The sequence below is a fragment of the Populus euphratica genome, unplaced genomic scaffold (genome assembly GCF_000495115.2).
Source record: "Populus euphratica unplaced genomic scaffold, PopEup_1.0 scaffold691.1, whole genome shotgun sequence".
Lineage (NCBI taxonomy): Eukaryota > Viridiplantae > Streptophyta > Magnoliopsida > Malpighiales > Salicaceae > Populus > Populus euphratica.
This window is the reverse complement of record NW_011500379.1, coordinates 123,989-138,270: the sequence shown is the minus strand read 5'-3', so window position 1 is coordinate 138,270 and position 14,282 is coordinate 123,989. Positions and strand designations below refer to the sequence as shown.

Here is a 14,282-nt window from a genome sequence, read left to right as displayed (position 1 = left end):
TGTTTATGGCTATCTCATTCGTATTAATCAGATCATGGGTTTCACGAGTATACTTGATTTGACTCAAGTTATATTTTTTTGTTCTTTTTTAAAATTGAATTTTTTTCTATTTTTATCCTCTAACATTTTATTGATTAAGAATTGAGCTTGTGAAGGTTAGGCTTTGTAATTTTTTTTTAATTTTTTATAAGGTACTTTTAGAAAGGTTAGCTTGGGCTAACTGGAGTAGTATCTTTCTGCGTCCTTTTTTTTATTTGATTTTTTTTTTCAACTTTATCTTTCAACATTGAGTTTTTTTACTTATTTTTTTTTAATTTTATCATTTATCATTTTGTTAATTTTGATATGGGATTTATAATTTATTTTGGCTTGTTTTGGTTGATTTTGATGTAGATTTATTGTAGTATCAAACAAATGTCCTAACATTTGGTTTTTGAATTTTGTGATCATTTTGTTTTTCATATAATTAAATAAAAAATAGTTTCACAAAACAAAATAAGGTTTTGCAGGTTAACCTAGTTTGAATCGAGTCTATTTTTGTCATTTATAGGTTTTTGTTTTCATTTTCTTCCTTCAACGTTGAGTTGATTGAGAATTAGATTTTGAATTTTTTATAAATTTTTTTATGTGTTTATCTTGTTCTTATGATTTGGACTGTGGTTTTAGTAGGTTTACAAAGGTTGACGCAAGTCACCCTATTTTGGCCTTTTATTTTCATTTTTGTCACTTGTACTTGTGTTGATTCAGAATTAATTTCCATAATTTATTTTGAAGTTTTTTATATGATGTTATCACTGTTCCATAACTTGAGTCATGAGTTTTACAAATTTGATCATAGCTGCCCATGTCAATCCAATATACCACTGTATCAAATATTAGAAATATATTGTCCATATGTCACCGAGTAAATAGCTATAAAAGGTATTATCCAATCTACATCGTTTCCAATACATTTATATTTTTTTCTTTCATATAAAACAACTAATATAACTCATAATATAACATGCGCTAAAGATCTTGTTTGTTTGCTATCAAATGTGACATTTGATTAGTCATTGTTTGTGTTTTTGTTCGCCATCCTTATAATGGCAATATATATACTTGTTAAATTGTCATAAAAGATAATGTTTAATTTTTCCATTTACATGATCTCTTAATTTTCACCGCCCAAATTACTTGAATGCATGGCTTTGTCATGTATGTCATTAAAAATTTTATGAGACATGATAAATCAATACAATAATTTGAGAAAATTTGACATTTTTTTAAATAGTAAAGTGGCAAAAAATATTTGGTAAAATAATACAACTCTAAATTTATTTGTAAAAATAACTTAATTTAAGTGGGGGCACAAATTTCACATATTGTCCACTTTGAGACCTATATCTCTTATTAATTTTATTTTATTTTTTGCTGGTGCGTGTAATACAAGTATCAATATATCATTTTTTGTTGTTGATGGCACTTGTAAAACACACACCAACAAATTAAATTGGTTTGGTGTTGCTACTTGAGTTACATGTATAACATAATTTAATTCAAGGTGCAAGTTTTACATATTGCCCACCTTCAGACTTGTGTCTTTTATCAATTTCATTTTTTTTTACTGGCACGTGTGATAGAAGTACTACTATATCAATTTTTTTTTTGTTGATGGCGTCTGTGAAACATATGACAACAAATTAAATTCTTTTAGTGTTGTCACTTGAGTTACATGCACCAATAAATGAGCTTGCCACCGTATTTAGATGATGTATATGGCTTATCGCAAACTTCAAAGTTGGTTATCTTAGTGTATATGAATTCATCTCTTTGAGATCTTTTAGATGATCTGAAGGATGTTATTATTAGAGCTTTGGTGTGTTTTCAATGTCTCATTCTTTCTTTCATTTTCTCTCCCTCCTACTTCATTTATTATGCCAACTCATTTCTTCTTCTTTCTTCTATGCCTATTGCAATTTAGTCCCTCAAATTTTATATTTAGTTAAATTTAGTTTCATTATTATGATCTAAATAAAATTAAATACCTTTATATTTTTCAATTTCTTTTAAAGATAAATATTAAATTGACTGATATCTAATGAAATATTATCTTAAAAAAATTTCAAACCATTTTACTTAACTAATCTTGATTAAACTTGAAAGAAAAAAAAACAAAAACAGAGGCTTGTACAAAAAAAACACCTGCTAATATCATAAAAAATAAAATCATAATCTCATTTGAAAATAAATTCAGAGTTAAATGTCATTTAATAGAATAATCTCTTAGAAAATAATTTTAGTTATTTTATTTAAATGATTTTTATATAAAAAAAATAATGGATCAATGTTTGAAAAATAGTTATGTTTTGCCCAAAAGATATTTCAATCATGGTATTTTTACAAATAATTTTGGGATTGTACTATTTTGTTTGGCAATGTGCTATTTAAAAAACAAAAAACAAAAACCCCCTTAGAATTTGAGCATCTTTGTAAAAATGGTAGACCCAATTTTGAATTTTGCTAATGAGTGTTTGATGATACAATAATGGTGAATTATTAAATTCTAGTTACTTTCTATTTTTTAGTACACGTTCTAAAATAAGAGTACACAATACTTTTCTTTATGTGTATATCGTAGGTTTATCTTTAATTCATTGAAACTCATGTTGATTGGTTTTAAGCCAACTAACGACTTCTGAGTATATGAAATATTATTACATTGAAATTGGAATTCAAGCCTTTCTTTGCAAATTACTAATCATTTCCATATTTATTCGACTCATTCTCATTGGTACCCAATTGTCAATCTCATTATTTTTTATTCTCGGTAACAAAATTACCAAGTTTGAAGAAGACTTCAAAAGATCAAGGTCTTTCATAGGAAGATTAAAGCTTCTAAAGTTGGGTTTCACAAACACTTGCAAGTGAGAAAACCTTATGATGGTTAAGCTAGCTCAAATGTTGGAGGAGAGAAGATTTTGAGGTTGTGTTATTTTAACCATTTATCTATTTTCTCATTGTTATATATACAACCATTAGCTACACCAACTTGTATAGAGAGATAAGATAAGTAATTCATTACTCACTAGAGAATATAACATCATAAGGGTCAACCTTAGGCATGGGCATTCTGTAATTCCATTATATAGTATTTATTATGGTAGGAGTACTTGTGAATATTTAATATGTGTGCATTTTATGTTTATAGTTGGTAGCAAGTAATCTAGAGCGTAGAACACCTATAGTGTAGTGATTGGATTAGAGGATATAAATCTTATCTATAAGAGTGTATGGTTAATCCAAGGGATGTCCAGTTAGTCTCAAGGGACACACAAGTGACCATAGGGATGTGCAATCACAAACAGTCTAAAAAGATGTAGAACTAGTTTGGAGGGACGAGTGGTCAATGCAAGAGACATGAAATTGGTTTACCAAGAAGATGGGATACAAGTTTAGTCTACCATAAAGATGGGATACGAGTTTAGTCTACTATAAAAAAGGGACACATAGTCGGTCCTCCAAGAAGGGAAAAGTGAGATTGGTTTGGTTATCTTAAGAATATGGAAGGTTTGACATCCTAAGTTCAAGTATCATCTGCTCGGGGGACACATCCTCATCAGTTACCCTTTTGTCTTAAAGTGAGACTCACTTAGCTTAGAACAAAATATTTTCTTTTACATGTGATTTGATCAAACTGGTGTGTTGGATATGTGAATCATCAAGTCTAAATTGTCAAACTATTTTATTTGATTAGTGAAGGGTTTTTTTTTTCTAAATGGCTAAGAAGCTATCTAGGATGACCTTAAAATGTTTTTCTAATAAGCTTTTATACTAAATGGATTGGTGTCTTTACCTGGATATGGAGTAAACCACACAGTTATAGAGGATTATTATATTTATACCTGGGCAAGGTGTGTACCTATATACATAGACAAGGTAAGTTCCTATACTAGAGGGTGAAAATCTTTATATCTAGGCAAGATGACTACTTGTTAATTGTTCAAAACTAGTGTTACCTTAGCTTTGAAGGAGGTGTTATTTTTTGTCTTGGATAAGTCACGTTATCTTTTCAAATTTTTTTTAGAAACCATTGTATGAAAGTTAGTTATTGTTTTTGCTTGAATGGAGAATATAGAACATGTAGTATCCTTTATTGTTTAACATGAATTATTTAGTGGAGAAAATATCATGATGAATATTTCACAAAGATTATATGGAGCAAGTTTTATGGAGATTAGACTTGGTGATTTTTCATGTAAATTTTCATGAAGATTACACATGAATATTATGCATAGAGATTGCACATGGAGAAGCAGTCTTATATATATATCATGGAGAAACTTTTTGTATTTGGACAAAGTTATTCCTTGTATTGTAGTTGAAGAATGCCATTGAGTTCTAGCTAATATAATTTTATAACAAAATAGATATTTGAATGAGGATTATATTGTATTTCAGTAGATATATTTTAAGGGGACCTTTTTTGTTCAAGGTCAAAAATATTTAGTACCATTGCAAAGGTATATCTTGTATCTGGAATTAAGAAAGGTTTGAGTTAGGGCCAAGTCATTCATGTATCTTAATAGAGTTTGTATAGTACCCGAGGAGAGAAATGTCATGAAAACCTTTATATGTAGGTAAAAGTGTTCTCTAACCTAGGTTGGAGTTATATGAAGAAACATATGGTGCATGTCTTATGAAAATCATGTTATACACGGGCAAATCTTGCTCAAGTTTGAGAGTTTTTTTCTACAACTTATAGAGAACCACTTGTAAAGTCTCTAATGAATATTGTATGAAGCCAATTTCATGAAAAGTAATACATGGAAATCCACTTTGTACCTGAGCTGGAGGTTATCTTTATATCTGAAAAAAAAAAAAAAATGCTTTACACCTGGGTTGGAATGCTTTGTATTTGGACAAAGTTCTTCCTTTTTCTAGGGTTACATAAATAATTTTATACTAAAAGAAAGATATGTCTTCTACATAGGTTAAGGAGTTATATGAAAAAATTACCTCATAAACTATCTTTGTATCTTAGCAAATTTGCACTTTACACCTAAATGGATAATGGTCTGCCCCTAACCAAAGTTATGTTTTTTACATGAGTTGAAGAGTTAGATGAATATTTTATGGAGATTAAACTGTAAATGGACAGAGATGTTCTCTCATTTAAATTTGAGAGTTAGATAAAATACTTTCTAGGTTATTTTTGTGTCCCGATAAAATTATACTTTGCACTTATGTGGAGAATGCTTTGCCCATAAACAAAGTTATGCCTTCTACCCATGTTAAAAAAATGTCTTTGTACTTAAAAATTTATCTTTTACCGAGTTTGAAGAGTTACATGGAGAAAATATAATAACAGAGATTTTATGACAATTACATTATACTCTAGCAAATAAGTTCTCTCATTAAGGTTAGAGAGTTATATAAAGAATATACATCATGGTACTTGTTTTATAGATATCATGTTATACCTAGGTAGAGGTGTTGTCTCTCTTAGATTAGAGAGTCATATAAAGATAATATTGTCTGATCACATTTTATAAAGATCACATTATACCTCGATAAAGGTGTTATCTTCAAGTCATAAGGATAAAATATCGCAAGATAAATGTTTTACAAAGATTACATTATACCCGAGTAGAGGTGTTCTCTTAGTCAAGCTAAAGAGTTATATGAAGAAATCTACCTAGCTAGTCCGTATAATTATTTAACATATAAGCTTTTTTTCTTTTTTGATAGAGACCATGCTTCACAATTTATCATAGATGTTTTTAATAGGGTGTGATTCTTTGGTGACCTAGATTATAAGAAAAACATGATTATTAGGGAACTGTGGTCTCTGAATAACTGAGGCTATATATGCATGTTAGTAAATAAGTTGTAAGAGATGCAAACTAATAGATTGAAACCCTTTTCTTGTTGATTCATTAATTTTTATATAGCTATGAGCCATAATAATTTGCATGGAAATAAGGTTGATATTTTCTTGTTGAGTGGAGAGGATAACATCACGAGGGTCATTTATATATATGAACATGGTATGACGTCATTTTATAAGCTCTATTGTGATTAGAGAATGTGTAAGTATTTGATGTGTGCATGTTATGTCTCTCTAGTTAAATATATAGGCTTTTTATGTAATTTTAGATATATAAAAAATTATCAATCACAAATCAAATTTTTTATACACATTTAATTAATTAAATTAATATTTGATTAAGAGATAACTAAAATTAAAATATTTGATCTCGTAACACGGGTTATATACTTAGTTGTATTTAACAACTATGTTTCCTGAAATATTATCTTTATTTAGAAAAACAACCATTTGCACCAATAAAAGGTAAAAAAAAAAAAAGTCGTAATCCAATGTTGAACATTGAAACTGGAAAAAAAAATTATTTAAAAAAAACAAGAAAAAAAAAAACTTGAATCAACATGCGTAGACATACTAACCTCATAACCATGGACATAGAATTCAAATAATTTTATAAAAAGAAAAGTGAAAAAAAAATTAAAAAAATTAAAATAGAAAGATGAAATTGAAAAAGTATTCGTAACACATGTCATGTACTAAAATGTGTTTAATAACTATGTTTCATAGAATATATTTTTTAATATAATCAAACGATTATCTATACAAATAAAAAGTAAAAAAAATTACAAATGAAAATGAACTAAATTAAACCATGAAAGTCAACTATAAAACAAACCGATCTTGAATGATTACGCTAAAAAATATAATTAAAAAAACAAAAAAATAAATAAAATTGGGTCAACTTATGTTGACCCATCAACTTTGTAACTTTAATCATAAAACCAAGATTTAACGCTATAAAGTTAACCCCAAAACAACAACGAAGGAAAACTCTAAAAAAAAAATGTCAAGGCATGAAACTTCTACAAGAAACTAAGGGAAAACAAAATAATAATAAAAATGTCAAGGTGTGAAACTTCTACAAGAAACCAAGGGAAAACAAAATAACAAAGTAAACCATGGTTAACTTATTAACCACTTGATTTTAAGAATAATATTAAGATAACCCCATAGAAATAAGATTAAAAAGAAGCACAAAGACAAACTCCTAAAAAATAAATGTTAAATGATGAAATTAATTTAAAAAAAACATAAAAAAGATCAAAGTTAACTAGCGTTAATATTTAAAACTCATGATTGTGGTCATAATACTAGGGATAACCACGATGAAGGAAAACCAAAAAAAGAAAAGAAAAGAGAAGCTAACCCTTCGACCTTGAAAATAAGATTAGGATACCCTCATAGAAATAAAATTAAAAAAAAAACACAAAGACAAACTCCTAAAAAATAAATGTTGAATAATGAAATTAATTTTTATTTAAAAAAGATATAAAAAAGACCAAAATTAAGTAGTGTTAACCTTTAAAACTCATGATTATGGTCATGAGGTTGAGGATAATCACATAGAAGAAAAACCTAAAAAAATAACAAAGAAAAATTTCCAATAAAAAATATTATGGTATGAAACTGAAAAATATCTAAAAAGTAATCAAAATAAAAAGAGTTAACCTGTCAACATTGCTACCATGTGTTTAATATTTGGATAATCCTATAAAAAACAAAATAAAACAAAAACATGAAGATCAAATCCATAAAAATCAAATATTGAAAAATAAAATTAAAAAATATATTTTTATAAAAAAACATAAAAAAACTAAAGTCAACCCATATTAACTTTCAAAGCTCGTGGCTTAATAAAAAAAAATATCAAGAGATTAAATCTAAAAAAACAAATGCAATAAAAGAAGGATCCAAAACAAATAAAAAATTAGGGTAAAATTCAACATTAAAAAAATTAAAATCAAATTATAAGGGATGAAATTAAAAAAAAAAAACTTTAATTGGTATAAGGATTTAAGAATATGAAAAGAATAAGAATCAAATTTAATAAAAATCAATTAAAACCTAAGAGATGAATTTTTTTTTTTAAATCAATCAAAAAAAAGATTAAAAAACAAAATAAATAATAAAAAAAATAATAACTAAATTGGATATGTAATATAAATAATAGGAAACTCACATACTTTGACTAACTTTCTTTCTTTTTATTAATATTTGATATTTATTAAAAACTAAATTGCCCTAAACCAATTTAATTATAATAAAAATACTAAAATAAAAAGACAGAAAAACCCTAAAATAGAAGCTTTATTTTTATTTTTTTTAGGATAGAAGAGTAATTTAAATATGCTTAAAAAATGAAAATATCTAAAATATTAGGGTACAAGTTAATTTTTTTTGTTATAAAATTAATTAAATCATTTAACTATGGAAGTCAAAAGTCATATTTATTCCTGTAATCAATTTGCCAATCACTAACATGTGCCCAGGAAAAAATGAGGGAAAACACTGTTCATTACTACAGTATTCTCCGACCTTAATTAGTTTTTGTTAATTAATACTTTTCATCGTTTATTATAAAAGTAAATCGAGAGGATAATATCGAACTCATGAAAGATCCATTGTCACGGCCGGCTGCATATTACTATATCCCCTGGGGCCCTCCGAAATAAATTTTCCTACTCGAAGGACTGTCATCAAGTTTGCACTCTTACCGAAGCTCAATTATGCCCTCATTTACTTCTACAATCAGAATTTTTTTTTTTCTGTTTTTTTTTTTCATTATATACCTAAAATTGCGGCACTTGCAGACAGAGTTACAGTGTTTTTGAACCCGGTCCAGTGATACATCCGGTCTAATACCTGGTTTCAATTCCCCAGAAATACTTTCAGGATTTCATTCAGTTTTATGAACTTGGGTTTCTGGGATTTTGAAAATACTCAAATTTTGGTGGGAATTCTTTCTTCCCCCCCCCCCCCCCCCCCCATGGATGGGCTTTGCGCTGTGCCTGGTGTGGCGTTGGTAAATATACGGCTGCTTGAAACTGGGTTTCGCCGGAGGATTGAAGTGGAAATAGTTTTCCCCTGTTGATGGATTGGTTATTGATGGCAATAACAAGCAATTAATGCACACAACATCATAAATGAGAATAAACCCACATTAATCAAAGAAATGAATAAACATGTGTTTATGACTGAGAAAAGTACACCACTGACAATTAATTAATAGCCAATCTAAAATAAAACACAGATATCTATGGCATTTAAGCTCCTAATTATGTTCTGAGCAATAGATTTGAAAGTATCAAAAACTACAACAAATCAACCGAGAGGTCATCAAACCCAGTCTGCATTCGATACTTTTGTGGGCTAAATGTATAAAAAACTGCAACAAATCAACCGAGAGGTCATCAAACCCAGTCTGCATTCGATACTTTTGTGGGCGAAATGTATAAAAAACTACAACAAATCAACCGAGAGGTCATCAAACCCAGTCTGCATTCGATACTTTTGTGGGCGGAATGATCTTTCTGCAGCATAAACCCTCGTTCTCTTGATGGGAGCTGGCTCCATGCCGGGACGAAAAGAAACAGGAAGAGCAAACAGAGCCAGCACATTGAAACAATTTATCAAACATCATTCTCTTTACTGACCTCTTCTCCTTGGGAAAGACGCTCCCTTTCTTGGGTTTGAACCATGCTTCTGTCTTGGTTCCGATCTCGCCTGAATTCAGCTTCATCTCAATCTGTAGACCCTCCTTGAGTGGAGTCCTTTCTCACTCTGCTCTCTCTCTGTTTCACTCCCCAGAAACGCTCTGCGCTTTTTAAAGTTATTTTTTTTCCGTCTACCTATCGAGATATAGGTCTTGGTTATGAGGAATGCTTGAGTATGACGCAGTTGTGAATACCGAATACTGAATACTCAAATAATAAATAGAGGAAATAAGCTCTGCCTTCTCAAATTTGTTGTGGGCCCCAAGAAAGCTTCCTGAGTAAGTATTATATTGAATGGCACAAGTACACGTGGCGTTCCCTCCTATTCCCCGAAAATTTCCCGCCAAATACCGTATACGTATTACGTTAGCCCAAGTTGAGAGTGCATGCACCTTGGGCTCCAAGACTCACCTTTCTAGAATCCAAATCTTAAGCTCAATATTTTTTAGTTTTCTTCTAGATGATGAGAATGCAAGTAAGTCAATCGCCCACTCCTTTAGGTCAATGGTACGGACTCCAGCTATGAAAATGTTTCTCAAGTAACGGAAAAAACGAATAAAATAAAATAATATTGGCTGCGACTATAAATAAATAAAAAAAGACTGCGACTGGGATTTCATTTGTATGGTTGTGTTAGGGAATTAAATTAATTTAGTTAGCAAATGTATATCTAGCACATTTGAAACTTTTTGATATTATCATTGAAACTAATACAACGGTCCAATTCGAGCATTCACAATCCAAAAACTAAGTAGAATTTCTTTTTTAGTTTTTGAAGTAAACAACCTATTTTACAACAAATATTTAACTGGTAAACACATGAAAATTATCACACCCAAATTCACTAAACCCACTTATATCCTTAAAGCTACTTATAATCAATCACAAAATAAAGAATCGATCCACAATTCCAATCTTTCAAAGGCATTAACATGGCCAAAAAATTTATATCTTTTCTTAAATATAGGAGTGTTGAAGTAATAAATAACCCGGTAAGACTAGAATCAAACCATATGAAGATTAATTATATAAATTATAAACAATAATAAGTTAAAGAGGACTTTGAGATGTAAGATTAATGTGAAGATTAAATAATAAAAAAAATATTAAGGTTAAAGGATCCACTAATGATATTTCAAACTAGTATAAACTCCTTTTATACTCAACTAGAAACCACATATAAAGAAGGTTCCAATCAGATAATTTTTCATTAAAAGTTCATTATAAATTATTAATATGATCATATTAATTATCTTATTTAAGTAATACCAAAATTTTAAATATTGTCAGAAATTCATGTTGCTAACTTATATTAACAACAAATCAAATTCCTTTCACAGCATAGATGTTATATTATATGGTTGGGCTATGAAAGTGCCAAACTTTTGTTGTACCGAGTGTTATATAACACAAATCTAGATTAACCATTTAACAAGGAAGGTATTGAGAATTAATAATATAAAAATAATAAGACATGCTAATAGTAAGTTGTCTAGGATATAAGTATTGAAGTTCATATTGAATTTATATTATACTTATTCTTACATCATTAGTGTAACTTTTTCACCTTAACATAATAAACTTAGCTAAACATTATAAAGAAAAGAAACATAAATAAATTAGATAAGAACATAGTTATGATGAAAAGTATAAACAAGAGATTAATAAAAGTAAAACTTAAGCATTACAAAAATATAAAGAAAGAGAGCAAGAACATAATCTTGATCTGAAAATCAAGATGCTTAAATGCATGAAAAATATCTTTTTTTATAGGCTAAAATTTGAAACTATTGATTTGTTGATAAATTATTGAGTGGGTGGCCACATCTTGACTTGGTGACAATCCTTATCTTCTTGTCTGAACAAAACATCATTGCTAATTCTATAATTTGAATAGATTATATCATTAAAGTTCTAGAAAATTATCTCAGCTTTTTTAAAAAAAAAACAATGAGGTCATTTGAACTTCTAGAACTTAGATATGGGTTGAAAACTGAACAATATTTGGGTTGCAGAACATATTTCGACTTCTCCATTATTGTTACAATATGAACTTAAAAATAGTATTTTTGAATCTTAGACTCTTAATGAAAGTTTTAGGCCTATGTCTTATCTTTCCATCCATATAGAGCAAGCAAAAATCCAAGTTCTACAACTCCACTTATAATCCAATAATCGAATGGTGTTCTAGTTTGGACTCAATCAACATCTCTTTTCTAATCTTAGCCTTCTTCTTTTCTTCTCAACTTTAGTAGTTAAACTCATCAATCAATCCCTTGATTTAGATAACAGGCCTGCATTTAAGATGAATATTTACCATAAATTAAAGGTATCTTATATTATTGGATATGTTATTATAAAACATGCTATAACTAAGGAGTTTTTGATACTTGAAGTGCAAAATGATGATATAAAATCTTGATAAAAATGCATTTTTAAGTAATAATTAAACGTAATCTATTTTTTAATAAATTTAAATGCCAATAACAAAAAGCATCCAACTCCCGTAGTTAAATGAAACAATTAGGCATTAAACTTGATCATTTTTAACTAGAATCATGACAAATCAATCTCTCTTTCTACAACTATTTTACAGTGATGGATTCTCTTTCTTGTTTAGGAACCTAGAGACAAATAAAATAAAATTCTAGATCAAAATAAACATTGATCAAAATGTAGGGTCAAAGCTATTTTTCTCAATATATTACATTTTAGGCTCCTTTTTGATCTAGTATTTATACCATAATTTCAATATCAATTCCATCTAATTTGATCGTTAAAGGATGTAAGAAAAAAATAAAAAAAACTTATAGTGCTTCACTATTCATATGAAGAGTAAAGTACCATAATGAACCCTGGTTCTTTTAGAGTTATAAGTAATATATAACATTAAATATTTATAGTATTCTTAAATTTTAGAATAACTCATTGTGAATATGTGATGATACAATAACAAAATGATGACCTTTGTATTGATTATTACTAATTAGATGTATATATATAACATTTAAATATCTGCCTCTTCTCTCAATAAATCCTTTGGAATTCATTATTTTTCTAACCCAATGAACATTTGAAGTTTTAATTTTAATGAATAAAAAATTAAATAAAAGTCAGCTATTAGTTTTTCTTTTAAAAGTTCTAGGATTATAAGTTATGTACTTTATTCGTTTCACTCTTTGAGTAAAAGAGCTTTTACTTTCTTTTTAATATGTTTAATCATGATGTAACTTGTGCTATAAAATTGCTATACAAAGTGACGAAGTTTAAAAAACTTCAAAATGAATTTAGGCCTTTTCATAACTAGTATAATAGGTTCTGGAGATTTTGTTTTTCCAAGTTGAGCTGGGCTAGTAGCATAATAACTCCTACAAAACAAGTGTTTTATTAGGATAAGGGACCATCTGATGTCTAAGTTAGTAGATACGTAATAAAAAATAATGTATAATAGAGAAAACAAGAACATAAGAGAGTGAATGTTATTATTATTGTGTGTGGTTTTGTATTGTTATTTGTGTGGTTACTTGGTAATCTAAGGTATTTATACATCTCAAATCACATGAAATTACCTCGTGAAGTGTGAAGTCACATATATATAGTGTCAAGTAACCATGAAGAATAACTACCTTTACCATATAGATAAAATAAGTTGTTCATGTAAGCATCCCTTTATCAATTTGTGAGAAAAATAAGTGTTGTTATGGTATAGGGTTATAGTATTGGTAAGTTATTATGGCGTGTAAGCACGTGCATTATATTGTATGTTTTCTCTCTATTTTTCTTCTCTATTTCAATTCCTTACATGTTGTCTAACTAAGGTTAATTTAGGGCTGAATTGAAAAATTAAAGAACTAATTTGATTATTCCTTCCATGCTTTTTAGTTAGGCTAATTTGGAGACTGAATTGAATAGTTGTTGAAAAATCAATGACTGAATTCAAGCAAAGGAGAAAAATCTATTTGGCAAGCATATTGTCGTTGTAACACCAATAAATGACTTTCTTAGTGCAATCGGTTTTTTAGGCCTCTAGCCCAAGAACTTAACTAGAAAACAATTGGTCACCCATGTTTGTCCAGGCTTATGACTAACAACTTAACCAAGTAGTATCTGTATGGTCTTGCTATATTGGTTGTGTCTTAACAACGTGACCGGACAACAACTCGCTGATTTGACCAATTGATTGAATAATTTTTTGATCCGGGCTCAAATCATCTATAAAGTGCACTACTCTATAACCATCCTAAATCACAAGAGTTATTATTGAAGTCTTTAAAATTTTTAAATTTATGACTTCTACCACTAGCTTTAGAATATACTAGCTATAGGATATACTAGCTATTTGACATATGCTTCGCTACGGGTCGAATTTTATTTTTCTAAAAAAATAAATACGTGGGCTTTTTCAACGCATTCTTTTATATAAAAAATTAAAAGAAAATATCAAAAAAAAATTATGTACACATCTAATAAAATAAATTGAGAACTATGTATGTTAATAAATAAATAAAAAGTTATTAATGATTAATAAAGATGAAAATTAAAAAATTAAGAGTTAGATATAGACCAAAATGTTTGGCCTTGCAACTCGGATCTTCGACATAGTTGTGTTTAATGATTTGTTCACAAAAATTAATTTTTTATTTAATTAAATGATAATAAAAATAAATTCATATATAAAATTGATTAAATAAAATTTAAAA

At 28.4% G+C, this 14,282-nt stretch overlaps 1 long non-coding RNA gene across 1 annotated transcript; it reads right to left on the bottom strand.

Moving 5' to 3' along the window:
* Positions 1-9,031: 9,031 nt before the first annotated feature.
* On the bottom strand, positions 9,032-9,396 carry LOC105114222 (uncharacterized). The gene is made up of 2 exons (XR_840092.1): positions 9,319-9,396; positions 9,032-9,170 (listed from the first exon to the last, which is right to left on the bottom strand). It is a non-coding gene; the product is annotated as an uncharacterized LOC105114222 (long non-coding RNA).
* Between the last annotated feature and the right edge of the window lie 4,886 nt (positions 9,397-14,282).